General features: G+C 35.7%; 1 long non-coding RNA gene across 1 annotated transcript; it reads right to left on the bottom strand.

Moving 5' to 3' along the window:
* Positions 1-651: 651 nt before the first annotated feature.
* Positions 652-3,775, bottom strand: LOC149794284 (uncharacterized). The gene is made up of 2 exons (XR_016422988.1): positions 3,697-3,775; positions 652-1,149 (listed from the first exon to the last, which is right to left on the bottom strand). It is a non-coding gene; the product is annotated as an uncharacterized LOC149794284 (long non-coding RNA).
* Between the last annotated feature and the right edge of the window lie 11,565 nt (positions 3,776-15,340).

The following is a 15,340-nucleotide window of genomic DNA, read 5'->3' as shown; positions in this document are numbered from 1 at the left end:
CTGCAAAATAATTCTCACCTTGAATCACACCCAATATATTCTATAAAGAGTTGACCATGAAGGGCTCTGCAAAATAATTCTCACCCTGAATCACACCCAATATATTCTATAAAGAGTTTACCAAGAAGGGCCCTGCAAAATAATTCTCACCCTGAATCACACCCAATATATTCTATAAAAGTTCAATGTTAATTGCCCGTCCAGGGACGTGAATATATATACATAAAATTATAAATGAAAAAATTGAGATGAGCGAGTTTAAAAGAAAGTTTAAAGATCAAAATACAACAAAACATAAAAATTTTGGTTTCCGCCCCGAGTTTCGAACTCGCGAACTCTTGTTTTGGCAATCGTTTCACACAGAAAAAAATACAAGTGTTGGTGTTTGTTTATATATATATATATATATATATATATATATATATATATATATATATATATATATATATATATATATATATATATATATATATATATATAATGTGTGATCATCTACTACATATATTCTGATCAAATATTACACTATTACACTTTCTTAGACTGAATCGCTCTAGCCACTTAGACCACCAGTGTGGTCCTACTGGTAAGTATGAATCTGGGAAATTGTTGACTGTGGTCGAATATCGAGTATTAGTAGAAATGATAACCATGTAAAGAGAAAAAATGTTTATATACATGCAGAAAACCAACCAGACTTAAGGATTTTAAAAATTTGACACATTATATTGTGCTCTAAGCCAATTAAAATTCTGTTGAAAAGTTGGCCTATATATTTTCGTTCTCATTCAAGTCATTGAAAATAAAATGGTATTTTATATATAAAAATGCATGTGAATATCACAGAGACATTTTTACAGTCCTGTAACGTGCACGTGTCTGTTACTTTCTCTTGCAGCTCGTATATTAGTTCTTCATTTCTTTTCGGGGTTTGCAGCCCTCGGCACTATCCATGATGAGCATTCATACACATGCACATCCAGTGATCGCCCATGTCATGAAAACCACAATATTCGTTTGAGCCATCGCACGTGCCAGAACATGCATTAACTGTTTGGTTGTAGATGCATATGGCGCCAACATTGTTTCCGGTGTATACTAAAGCGAGCACCAAACTCAAGGCGAGCAGGTAAACCGTCTTCATATTGTAACCTATAATAGAAGAAAGTAAACCCACCGTCGCTGTCGTTCAGATATAATGGAATATTAATCAGAGTTTCATCTGGCCCTTGCCACCCCATTTTTATATTTGGACATTTATGTTGGGGTCCAGGGCCAGAATCCGCTGCCTATCGAAAAGTTGGAATTCGCATGACACTATTTTGTTGTCGGCATAGGGTAGCCGCTTACTGGCCGGTCTAGCAAACTTCAACGACCTTTCATCGAGATAAACCTCCATGAATTTGATAGGAATATGAGTTATTTTTTTAAAAATTGGATGCATAGCATTTGTTAGATCTTTAATCAGTTAACAGACGAGACGAAAGTATATATTTGCAGAAATTTGACATGATCTCGCATTCCTAGTAACATTCCTACACGAATCTCGCAACCTACCTGTCAATGACATCAGATGTTATATAGTCAAGTGATATCAACAATAAGCCCTTCCTAGTGTTGCTGTAGGAAAACAAATCGAAGATATAAATCAAAGTCACGTTATCTTTATTTAAAAAAATGAACACAAATTTCTCAAAATATTTATTCTGAAAACAGCGACCGCAAATCTGCAAATTTTGCAGCAACTTAAGGAACATCAAATTCACTAAGCAGAAAGCACGTCAATGTGGTAGTCACGTGGTACCAACAAAAACACGTGCTTAGTACTTGTTGAAAATGGTTTTCTCCAACCTACTGCGATACCGACAGGTTTCTGTTCATTGTTTTCAAAATAAATATGTTGAGAATCAAGTGTGCATTATATTTATTTACAAACATTAAGTGACTTCTAAATAATATTTCCAACTTCTTTGTCCAATAACTTTGGAAATTTGTTTATTGTCGATATCACGTGAAAATTTGATCTCTGATGTCACTGACATGCAGGTTGCGAGATTTGTATAGTCAGGTGACACGGAATGCAAATGGCGAGATCCACATCAAATTTCAGCACCAATGTACTTTCGTCTCGCCTGTCAGCGGATTAAAGACATAACGAATGCTATGCTTGCGAGAAAATAAATAATATTCCTATCGATTTCATGCGGGTATATCTCGATGAATGGTCGTTCACGTTTACTAGTCTGGCTAGTAAGCAGCTACCCTATGACGACACCAAATGGTGTCTGCGAATTCCAACTTTTATATGGACAGTGGACCCTGACCCTACACCTTAACATCAATGTCTAAATATCACAAATGGGGTGGCAAGGGTCAGAGGAAACTCGGACTAGATGGAATATGTGCCAAAAGATTATAAGTAAGTAAGTAAGTATGTATGCATGTATGTATGTATGTATGTATGTATGTATGTATGTATGTGTGTGTGTGTGTTTGTGTGTGTGTGTGTGTGTGTGTGTGTGTGTGTGCATTACGTATGTACGTATGTGAGTGTGCGTGCGTTTGTGAATCACTAATATTCTCTGGTTTAAACAATGTTTCAGAATAATCGGAATTTGAGTTTTAGATAAATATGATATGACTATATATCAAGGATTTCATGAAGATAAAGTATAGTTATCTATTCGATTGAGGTTTGAGAACTTTGAAAAAAAGACAATGAAATAAATCATTATACTGAACTGCAAAGGAGCAATAGGTTAACTTTTTAGTTGCGTAATCCTTTAAAAACTGATATCGTCAGAAGTTAAATAATACTGTACGTTAGTGAGCTTATAATTAAATATAGGTGTATATATTATCTTTAGATATGTCATATTTCAGGAGAAAGTATTTCAGTTGACTGAGTTACAAAGCAAGTGATAACACACACACACACACACACACACACACACATGTATATATGCCTTTCATTCTCAGAGAATTATGGAGAAAGAACTCAAACACACACAAACATAGAGTCAATTCACCCTAAGCATAATATTTAGAAGCATTTGTAATTGCTAATGTATCTTTGTATTGATGCATAATTTACTCAAGTTAGATTTGTACTTAAATCGTAGGGCTTCAAAAGTTTTCTACTAAATATTTTTTATGCATATCATTGTGAATCTTTACATTATCTTTAAATATTAAGAAAAATGGATGATTAAATAAGTATTGGAGACGTGTTCTGGTAGTTAAAGTCAGTTTCATATATTTAAAATAGGAGAACTGCCTTTTTTAATTTACTTGTGATTGTGCTTTATCATTATTGTGCACATTTTAAACAAAAACAAAATTTACTGAAAACAAATTTTTAAAATCTGTAATATGTATGATATGTATAAATGTTGCTGCGAAAAACTAGATTTAACGTTACCTTGATTTCAACAACCTTTAATGTAAAAGTAAATGTCATTATTTGCTAACATCTTTCTAAATATCAGTGTCCCTCTGTGTGTCGTTATCTTTTAATATTTATATACCTATTATCATTGAATATATCTCTCTGTCTGTCTGTCTGTCTATCTGTATCATGTCTGTCTATTTGTATATCTACCTATTAACATTTGAATCAATCAGTATGTCATTCTATTATCAGTACATCTATCTCGATACTAGAACATTATAACATGATTCGGGCGAAATCGTACTTACCGGCAATCGACTAGAGTCCGTTTATCGCTTAAAAGATGAGGCTAACTTGTCTAGGCGTCTTATATAGTCCCGGCAAGATTTATGTGACTGATGCAATTTTATTAGACAAAACAATTGAGTTATGTGGGGAATATCAAGTACTAAATTTTCAAATTATGGCAAGTGTCGGAAAGTTTTTTGTTCATCAATCATTATTAGACAGTTGTAACATATTGTTTTGACTGATATATGTAGTCATGCCCTTTATTATGTACATGAAAAGACCCATTACGGGCTTTATTTGCGCCGAACAAGACACGGATTGGATTTTTGGGATTTTAGTGCTCGTTCGTGCACCCGTATGTTCATGTTTAAGTGCATGTAATGAAGCACATCGTTTGAGACAGACATAGCATATATGACTATGAAATCCTAGTAACGTGTATTGATAATGATATTTATGTTCGCAGTGATTGTAGAATTTAAGTTTATGTCCAGAAAGTGTGATAGGAGTTTTGGTGATGATTTAGCATTTCTTGTGCTCGAGAACCATGTAAAACCCGTTTGTTGTCTCCTGACTAGCGTTAAAAATAACGTTTCTTAAAGTTTTTAATGTCCATACAATTACGACTCGCCCGAAGTCTAAGGATTTTTAGTTACATGCTCCTTTGTAATTATTCCAGAATTTGTAACAGTTCTATTTTGACAATTCCCCTTATAATTCAGTAGTTCACAAATAAACATTTCAGATAAATAACCACGCAGGCATTACACAGATCATTGGTTAGCATAAAAACAGCACGTAACTTACTGCCTTCACGAAGTTTTACTGTCTAGACGTGCATCTTTGTAATGGCCCTAGTCATTGCAAGACTTAGGTGGGTGGCTGTTCCTCTCGCATGGACAACCATTTGTTTTAAATGCATGTGAACATGATTATAACCATTAAAAGCAAAACTGAAATACATAATATACAAAAAAATCATAAAATGCCTATGGTCCAGTTCGTAAATGAAATTTAGCTCAATTAAGCTTTATTCTCTAGATTTGTCTTGTACTTTTCATACGTTTTCACCTCCTCGGGCTGTCATACTGCTTATCATTTTGAGTTAACAAGGAACTGACTTTAAATGAGAAAGGAGTGAATGATAAGTGCTACTGCTACAGATTTACGATTTCCAAGTTGGTGTGCTTTATGACCTTATTTTGTCAAATAGTCTTTTAAGGAACAGTTTGATTTTGTCGTCACGATACTAATTATATATAATTGGAAACGGGGCAGTTACGATTTTAATCAAGCTCTCCGTCAAGAAAGAACAACTGACAAAATCTAAATGAACACTATACGAATGCCAAGAGAAAACCTCAACGATGTACATGCTGGAATGACATGGAAATGCTTTTAACAAGCGCTTGAATTACAAAACAGTAGTATCAAAATGTTTAAACAACCGGTTTATCTCGTGTTCTGGTCAACATAGCAGCTATATATATATATATATATATATATATATATATATATATATATATATATATATATATATATATATATATATATATATATATATATATATATATATATATATATATATATATATATATATATTACTGGGTTATTGATTCGTCACAAAAAAAACCCTCAAGTTTAGACTTATGATCAATAGCTAGGAGACAAAAGGAATTATACATTATTAAGTCATGGATGTCAGGACCTTGGGCTAGATCCAATATTTGATGTCAATTTCATAAGACTCACGTTCATGTTACATTTTTTTTTAATTGCTACAATTGTTTATTGTTATGTTTACATGCAATGATTCCCGATTAAGGGAAAGAGACACCGACATAAGAGATTGACAGTCGGTACTTTTATTGGTCGTTTTGACTTATATTATTTATATTATGCTTATTGTGCATCAAAGATAAATCATCAACCTTGGCGGGCGTAGCCAAGAAATATGTATTTAATACGTCCTCAATGTGTACTCTATACGTCTACGCCCGTCTTTCGATCAATATATATTTAGTGTGAGAATACATGGTGATTGTTATCAAGTGAGTACCGGATAGAATTACCATAAGGTGTTACTGTAGACGACATTATTTGTTTTGTCATATGACATATCTAAATTAAAGAGGCTATCTGCTAAGAACAATGAGATGATTAATCCATCATTCACTTTCATATGTTAATTCAACACTTAAAGAACATTATACAACCCCATATAGCAGCACTGCACCATCGATATACCGATCTACAATTGTAGCTCTTTTGTAGAACGATCCCCTGTATTCGATGTATATAGTGAATTAAAACCAGAATACTACAACACCATCTCCTATCCTAGTATGCAGGAAAGACAAAGCCAAGTTTCCAACATGAGCACTCTTCCAAGGCTAATAGGTTTTTTGAGTTTTTGAACTCAACATTGTGTTGGAACAACGATATCGAGCTGATACAAGATCTGTTCCATGGCGGTGCAGCCAAAAATATGAACTACACACCGACGGATGCTAGCCTTTCCAATAGAAGAGGTCGATACAATGCGAACGGTCTCGCTGCTGTCAACACTAGTACGCCAAAGCTTGTTCGACGAAGAAACTCTTCTACTACGCCAAAGCAACGGGCGGGACCTGGTTGATGGAATGAGAGACGAGGCCGATTGGGACAGAATGAAGCACGTATATTGTGTTGCGTAAAATCGGACCGAAAAGGAAAGTATTGTTGCACAGCTACACGCCCTCCATATGGCGCTGCAATCTCGTGTAGATTCCATATTAATAACCTTTGAACTGGCTAGCCTCGAGTTTCGAGCGAAGAAGGAGTCTAGAGAGTTTCTTTCAATGTTCCGACAAACAACAACCTTTTGTACCCGCGAGATTGTAAGTACTAGGTTTCCAAAAACATACCAAGAACATCGAACAGACAACACAAGATGACAATACTACAGTGCTGGTTTGCACCAAATACGATTGCGAGTATCCAACATGACCAAAGAACATAACAATATATCGTTGGGATCCAAGAATGTTCAGTACAACCCTGCACAATTTCAAGGCAGCGGTTGCTACGAAAGCGAGAACAGGACGGGAGCGTCCTCCAGGCGCATACCTTTTTTATATCTGCCACAAGAGTTATGCACCGCTATCGCTTGTTGTACGTGAGTTTGGCGAGCGGTTTCGTCGTAGAAGCAATTGTGTACCAAACTTGGTGGATATACCGCATCCTCCATCGATATAAAATGAGCTACAGGCCTGCAAAAACGCTGAATGGCTTGATGATAATGCACAGGCTAGGGTTTCCCAAAATACACATGATAGAAGGTATTATGTGAATACCAACACACGAGTGGGGTCTACTACCAAAAGCGAAAGACTGAAAAACTCTGGCCTCGCTAGCGTCAGAAAAGATTTTACTTGAAAAATACGCGACTATTCTATTTCGAGGCAAAACACTGTATGCCTTAGCGATTTCAGCCGTTACTGGTCTATATATTACAACGAGTTTTGGTGCCACAGCTGCGGACAAACCCTTCGCTACCCGAAAAAACTGTTTCTGCTATGTATTGTACAGATAGCTGCCATCAGTATAAAGCAAAGTAATGTTCATTGCACTAGAGAGCGTTACCCAACTGCACCTGCAGACCTGCCCGAGCCTACAGCAATACCCACAAACCGACCCTAGTGCCAGCGCGTATCATTGCAAACAGACGACCGCGGTTCCTTGCAACCAGCAGTGGTCTAGGTTTTTTTTGTAAACACCAGAGATCTAGGGTTATTTACAAACAGTTACAGCATCCGTCGAGGATTCTTTGCAAACTATTAATGGATAAGTGTGGCGTTCTATGACGTTAGGTTATGAGTTGGGGTGGGGTGCTCGTTTTTCGTAGAAAGTGGAATTACTGATAGAGAGAGGTAAAGCTCCGAACCCCCAATCAGCAATGACGACAATTAAATTATTAAGAACACAAAGGTGAAATTCAAAAGAATAACAATTTAATACAATTTTAACAATATTAATTTCTCAACCAATCTTCTTCCTCTCGACCATGTAACAACCTATTTCATCACGTGATTATAGTGTGAGATGGCTTTCCCCTGTACTCGGTTTCTACTCATCTGTGTTCTACTCTTCCAATTCCTTTCCTTCTTCCGGCGTTCTACGTACTACGATTCTTCCTATACTCATCCCCGTCTTGTATCCTTCTCTCTCTCTCTCTCTCTCTCTCTCTCGCGACTAGGCTTGTTCTCTGCCTACTGCCTTGTTCTATCCTGTCTCCCCTCCCTGAGTCTCGGACTTAACTACCCGGTAGTTCTGTCCCCAAAAGCTTCCTGCGAAAAACACAAGGACGTTAGCATGTTCCGTTAGCCATCTCTCCTCACACTAAATCAACAATCAGTCTTCAGATAAAGGCCATCTACATCTTCGGTCACGCATTCGTGCACATCGAAAAACCCACACGTTCTTATAAAAAACAGCGTTGCAATAAAGAGCGGTATCCAACTTATCATACAGACATCACTAAATTGCGTCACATATATATATATATATATATATATATATATATATATATATATATATATATATATATATATATATATATATATATATTGTTCTGAACAATATCACAACAATCAGACGCATTTCTGTACATTACACTCCCACAAGTGTACTCAAATATTCAAATATTCATATTATTTAATTTTACACACTGCAACTATTTCCAAAGTTACAATTCAATTCAACAGTTGCAAAATCTAGAATATTACATGAATAAATACACTAGTTTACTAAGAAGTAACCAAATAGCGAATTACAATATTAATTCTGACTACGAGCTAGCAATCTACATAACCATAGCTCATTTCTCAAGTACGCATGTAAATTAAAAAGTACAAAGGTAATTCTGCGTACTAACAATTCTAGTAAGTAAATATACATACTGCACATAATTACAATTACAATGCCGTAATATTCTGCAACAATTCTTTTTCTTCTTTTTTTTCTTCTTCGAATAAGATGAAAATTCTATTCAAATTATTCGTCGTCTTCCAGAAGGTAGGTTTCGTTCATTTTTGCCTCTTATCTCTTTTGTCTCTTTAATGCTCTCCTTCTACGTCTGTCTCTATTTAATTCTTCTTCTAGCGGTGGTGTTGGCTTTGGATCTTTTGATGTTTCCGTTATAGTTTCCTGGTTATCCGAATTATCTTCCGGACAATCATCATAATCTTCCAGATATATTTCTATCTCATTTTGCATTGTTTCCCTCTTTTGTGTTTTGTTTCCCGTTGTTTTTGTCTTTTGGCTACTCTGCTCTGGTTTTGTTTCCTTGTTGTATGTTTCCCTAAAATGTTCGTTCAAGTTAGCTTTGAGATTTTTTTCTATCTCATTTTGCATTGTTTCCGTTGTTTTTGTAAACAAAACTTCCAAATTTCCTTGTTGTATGTTTCTCTTTTTCATAATTGGCGCTGTATGTTTCTTTTGTTTCTCTTGGAGTACTTCTACTGGTATTTCTGCTACTTGTTGCTGTGCCTTCTGTTGTTGTTCCTGTGTTTGTTTTTGTACTAACTGGTGTTGTTGTTTCTCCTGTTGTTTTAAGCTCTTAGTTTCTTGCTTTTCTTGTTGTTTTAAACGCAGTGTCTCTTGTCTTTGTTGCTGTTGTTGGAATTTCTTTTGTCCATTTTGTTGCCTTTGTTGTTGCCCTTGTTGTTTTTGTTTTTTCTACATGGTGTTGGCGTTCGTGATTGATGTTGTTGTGGTTTTCTTTGTTGTTTTTGTTCTATGTATTTGTTGTTGGAGTATTTTTTGTCCTTGGTGTTGATGTTCCTGATCCTGTTGGTGTTGTTGTTGTGCTTCCATTTGTTGTTGTTGTTTTTGTTCTTGTTGCCTTATAGTCGGGAAGATTTTCATCGTAGTCGTGTATACTTGTTCTGTGTTCGTTAACTGGTTTTCCCCCGGGGTTTTGGGGCATTTATGTTGGATGTGCTCTGTCTCCCCACATCTGTTACACTTCCGGTGGTATATATATCCGTTATACAAAGCTTTTGTCAGATAACAATGCAAGTAGAAGACTCTTTTGATCCCTCCTAGTTTTGTTTTTTCAATTTCCAGTATTTTGATGCCGTTGTATATGGAGAATCTTGGAGCCGTTGCCAGTCTAGGTTTTTCTATCCTTATGCCAATTTTTTTTCGAAACAGAAGACAGTTTCTTCCAGTGGTATTTAAAGCTATTCTGACCAAAACCAGGCCTATTAAAAGCCCTTCTGACTGATGGCCCGGTCTTTTAAAAACCGTTCTGACCAATAACCTGGCCTCTTAAAAGCCCTTCTGACTGATGACCCGGCCGTTTTAAACATCTTCTGACCTATAGCCCGGCCTATTAAACAGAATCATCGCTTGCACCATTTTTTAAAATTGTTATTTTAAAACTTTTAATACCTTTTTCTAGCAAGTAAAAGAGGTGTTAGAAAATGATTTTCATTGATGAACGTAGAGGAAAATAGTCCAACCATGGGTGTTGATGTGAGGTTGAAAAATCTCGCCTTTAGGATCAGAACCTTTGGGCAGGAAATTACCAAAGCCCTGCTTCGGCCCATACATTCTTGCTCTCTGATTGGCTTTCCCTTTCCCACAAAAATTTCATATGTACTCTGATACTGAGAATTGATGTCACCAAAAATTACCGTACAGCTAGTTTATTCGGACTGCTTCAGCAGGTAACCTTATTGTATATGTAAACATTTCATCGATCTTAAGTGGCATACCTGGACTTAGTGAATTGAACTTTCTTGCGCACATACACTGTCTAGCTGGAAAAAAATATAGCTCATGAATAAATATGAATTAAACATAGACGATCGCCTTTAGACATTAATCACCATCAGTAAATACCTGCAGTCTCACAAACGAAAACTGTAACATATGGGATAAATTACAGACACCGATGACTGATGGGATACAACGGTCAGGTAACACCTCCGGGTTTTGTCAAAATATACGTAATATGAAATCATGCATAAAAATGATTGTGTTAACTTTTCTACACTATGACAAATGCCAAATGTTACATCGATTATGCGTGTACAGACACATACTTCAGCTAAAATCGTGCCGATGTTGCACGGACGGAGTATATTATTATTATAATGTTTATGTTATTATACTTCTTTAGTACTCATTTCTGTGAAAATAATAGTTTTCTTTTATAAATCGGGAGTTAAATCTTGTTTGCGTGCTGTCTGAGGTAGTTTTGGAAAACCATTGACTTATTCACAGCTTCGTGAAAACCTGGAATCAATGTCGTCTTACATAGTATATGTTGCTGTTCCTATAACAATTTTGTCTTTGAAATGCGTTGTCGCATCAACCGAAAGTATGGTTTACAAGGATTATTCTGATTGTTAATATTCAAAAGTCTAAAACCACCTAATTTTAGAATTATTTTGCGGTGGACTTCCTGTCATGCTCAAGACAGTTTGTCTACACCAATTTTGTACAGGAAAGTATGACAAGGATTCATTGCATTTCTTGTACGCAGGACCGAAGGATGGAAGAACGGAAATTTGTGCTGGCGAAGATGTTTTTTGCATGTTCGTAGCGTCATAGGACGGCGATTTGCAAGATTTTCGTACCGTCTTCCCATCATGCAGCGTCTTTGACGCTAAGACCGAAGGTGATTGTTCCAAACAAGTAATACTGAACTATACTACAAAACCCTGGTTAGTACAATGGTCAGCTGTTTTATAAGCCGGGTGTGCCCACTATTATAACACAAGCAAATATTTCTTCTTGTTTTCTTCTTCTTCTTCTTCTTCTTATTATTATTATTAGTATTAGTAGTAGTAGTAGTAGTATCATTTCCTGTAACACGCAAGGGCAAAGAGAACGCCATGTACTACCAAACATGACCCAAGCACATAATTCTCCGAATTATTCCATTCTCAAGCGACTGAACACTTAGTGATAATGTGATCAGTGTATTGACAGGCAATGAAAACATAATTTCACTTCAGTAAATTATCAAGATTAATTCCTCCCAAAAATCCAGTAATTCACGGCCTAACCTAAAAATATAAATAGCTGCGGAGTATTTTCTTAGGTAAATATAATCGCAAAATTTTGAGTTTTTAGTTGAAGTGTCTAGAATCGTTCCTTACGCGTGCGTTCGATATCGATCCATCTCAGGTTATGGAGTTTTTAGTTGAAATATCTAGAATCGTTCCTTACGCGTGCGTGCGTTCTATATCGGTCCATCCCAGGTTAGATTTAATCGGTAGCATCTCGAGGGACTCGACTGATTGTCCAGTCGAGTTGTACTGGTTTGCTAATTTCGCGTTGATTTTGTTGTGAATGTAGTTCTTGTGGTTATTCATTGTTTCTGAAATATGTTATAAATGCGATGAGCGTATATTTGTAGTATTTATTTAAAAATGTTCCACCACTTGAATGATATCCAGATAAAGTGTTTTGTTGTCCTTCTTTACTACTTAAAAGTAGCCTTTCATCGAGTGTGTACGATAAAGGACTCACGGTACTAATTCCACTCCAATGGTAAACATATGGAAACACTATCATATTCAAAATTCAATAACTTAAAATTTATGGGTGCTGATAATGACACCTATAATTTTTCGTGCACATCTAACCTTGGTGCAAGCTTATGTGTGGAGAACACCATATGACCCGCGGCAATTTGTTTACATACATGTGCATGAAACACGTGTTATTGATTCTGCACCAAATGAATCAGGTGCTACTTTCAGTATTGAGTACTCCTGAGTCAAGCCTGTAAAAATGCTAAAGTTGCATCAGTAGAAATTTGTCAATATTTTTTTTACATTACATATAGGATAAGCTCTCAAAAGATATTTTTCCTAAAATTTTAATTTTCATTATTAACCAATTATGGACCACCAAACCTGTAAATACTCTATTATTTCTTCACCCATTTCTAGACTGGTTCACAGTTCTTCCGTATAATTAGTACCGTGTGTCCTATAACCAGATTTAATTTTTTTTGAAAAAGTTGTATTTTACTCCTTGATATTAGAGCATAATTGTAAGAAAGAATTGCCCATGCTTGTGCATGGATAATAGTGCAATAGCATTTTATGTGATACCAATATCTGTAGTTAAATTGCATCCGCATTACATGTTGCTGTGTTGTATTGTACTTATTAATGGCTTATTCTTGTTATTAAAATAATTGTTTTCTGCCTTTGTATCTTCATGTTATCTTTCTATGGCATGCATGCTACACAAAAGAAACACAAGCATGCTGACATCAGCAAGTATGACATCACAGGGTATCAAATTACATGACGCATTGTATTTTCATCTCTCACTGGCTATAAGACAAGTTTTAAATGTTTTAAATTTCAAAATTGCATTTCTTTTCTTGCTGACTCTCACAGAAATAACATACAGTGCATCCCTATTCACATCAATCAAACAAAACAAATAAGTGTGCCACATGACAGGTCAAAATGATACGAGGCCATTGCCCTTTTGCGACTAAAACAAATACACACACCCATGAAGCATCAAGAGATGCTGATATTCCAAACTTATTTAAACTATCATCACATGTGATTCATGACCCCCAAATGTTAATAAAAAGGTATAAAAGCCAAGGAAGAGTTCCATAAGCTGTATTATACTGAATAATTAAATAACATAGTGCTACTTTTTAGTATAAAACTATGGGGAAGGGTGAATAAGCAAAGAATAGACAGAGTAATTTCTTCAAGCCTGGTAATGTTCCCCACAACAAAGGGGGTGGGGGGGGAATGTGTATCAACCCAAATAACACATCAACATGAGGTATGTTACATAAGGACATCAAGAGACAAATTTGAAAAAGCTATCCAAAGTTCCTATAATGCTGACATTGATGTTGGAGACAGAAAGTGTATGCACAAACTGTTATGACTCAAGCTATTAAGTATGCTGGAGGTGGAGAAATGTGTGAAAAACTTTGCTATGCCAAGACAAGTTCATGTCTCTATGCAATATGCAGACACTGATAAAAATTGTCACTGAATACACTACTTCTTAAATTTAAGTAATAGAACTGAATTGCATATTGAAGTTGTCTAATACATAAACATATACCTACATTTACCCAAAGCTCATAAAAAGTTAAGAAAAAATCTAAAAATCATTACTGTGGCTGCTTTCCACTATAAGCAGTGTTAAATTACTTACTTTTTAATATAAAGCTGAAAAAATGCATACATTATTGAACAAAAGAGAAACAAAGCAAACATTGCAATCACTCAATTACAGTCAAAGGGGAGGTAATACACCTTGATTTGGCAAACCAAATAGCAAGCTCTAATTTACAGCTAAATGATTCCTTACTATTACTTGATGGTAAGAACAGAGCAATGTAGGTTTTATAAATAGCTTTTGTTTCAAATATGAAACCATATTTCTGACATGAAGCTTGTTTTCATTTATTCACAACAACATATATGGTGAACAAAACACATATCGCTTAGTGCACGCAGTAATCAAATGCTGAGATTTGGAATAATGTGTTCTGAGACCACAAGTTGCAACACCCTGAGTATGAAGGTTTTCTATCACGGGACTTGGTACATGAAGAAAAAAGAGATCTGGTTTGGTGGGAGAGAGCAGTATGTTCACCATGCAGTTATACATCAAGAATGTTTCAACTGTATGAAGAGAGGTTGGGGAAGAAAAACTGCCTGTGTAAAGAATGCAATACAGATAGGACTTTTGCAGAGTTATATTTGGAATGAAGGGTTGAAAACTATTATTTTAAGTGAAAATATCCCTCCCTGCTCCCTCAACAAAAGGAATGCAGAAAAGTTCCAATACTGTTTACCCAAAAATGTAATGTACCAATATGAGAAACATGCTGAACATAGAATAGGTGTCAAGGAGTTTAATTCTAGGATAAGAAATAAGACCGGTATAATTGATATTCAATGTGACTCGACATATAATAATTCAGTTTACAGGTTGAGGCAATGCAGCATGTGCAGTTTTGTGCACAGTCCTTATTTTTACAATGTTCTCTGCTTTGATCTGCTGAGTGTGTCTCTAAAGTTAAATGATCAGTACTGATACATAAGTGATTGTGACATAAGTGGCTTACATATAAAATCTCCCCCACCCCCACCCACTTTTGGGGAATTGTTGCATGTGTTAAATGGTATTTAACCATATAGGCCAATCTATGGGTACCATCATATGAAATTCTGCCATCAGGCCATACTATGCTCTTTTCCCTATGGCCTGAGCTATCTACTTCCACTCTCCAGTGTATAAAACCATCCCCATCTGTCTTTTGTATAGAATCTTTCTCCAAAATCACATTCAAACCATGATAAAAAGACTCCATTATGATTGTCATATGTAAAAACCACCAAATTGATACCCTGTATGCACGTGGTAACCATGGAAACAACAAACTCCTATTATGGTATAGGTCGCATATAGGACTCACGGTACTAATTCCACTCCAATGGTAAACATATGGAAACACTATCATATTCAAAATTCAATAACTTAAAATTTATGGGTGCTGATAATGACACCTATAATTTTTCGTGCACATCTAACCTTGGTGCAAGCTTATGTGTGGAGAACACCATATGACCCGCGGCAATTTGTTTACATACATGTGCATGAAAC

The sequence above is a fragment of the Sinohyriopsis cumingii genome, chromosome 8, assembly GCF_028554795.1.
Source record: "Sinohyriopsis cumingii isolate HCF-2022 chromosome 8, ASM2855479v2, whole genome shotgun sequence".
NCBI classification, from domain to species: domain Eukaryota; kingdom Metazoa; phylum Mollusca; class Bivalvia; order Unionida; family Unionidae; genus Sinohyriopsis; species Sinohyriopsis cumingii.
This window is presented reverse-complemented; position numbering and strand designations above follow the sequence as displayed.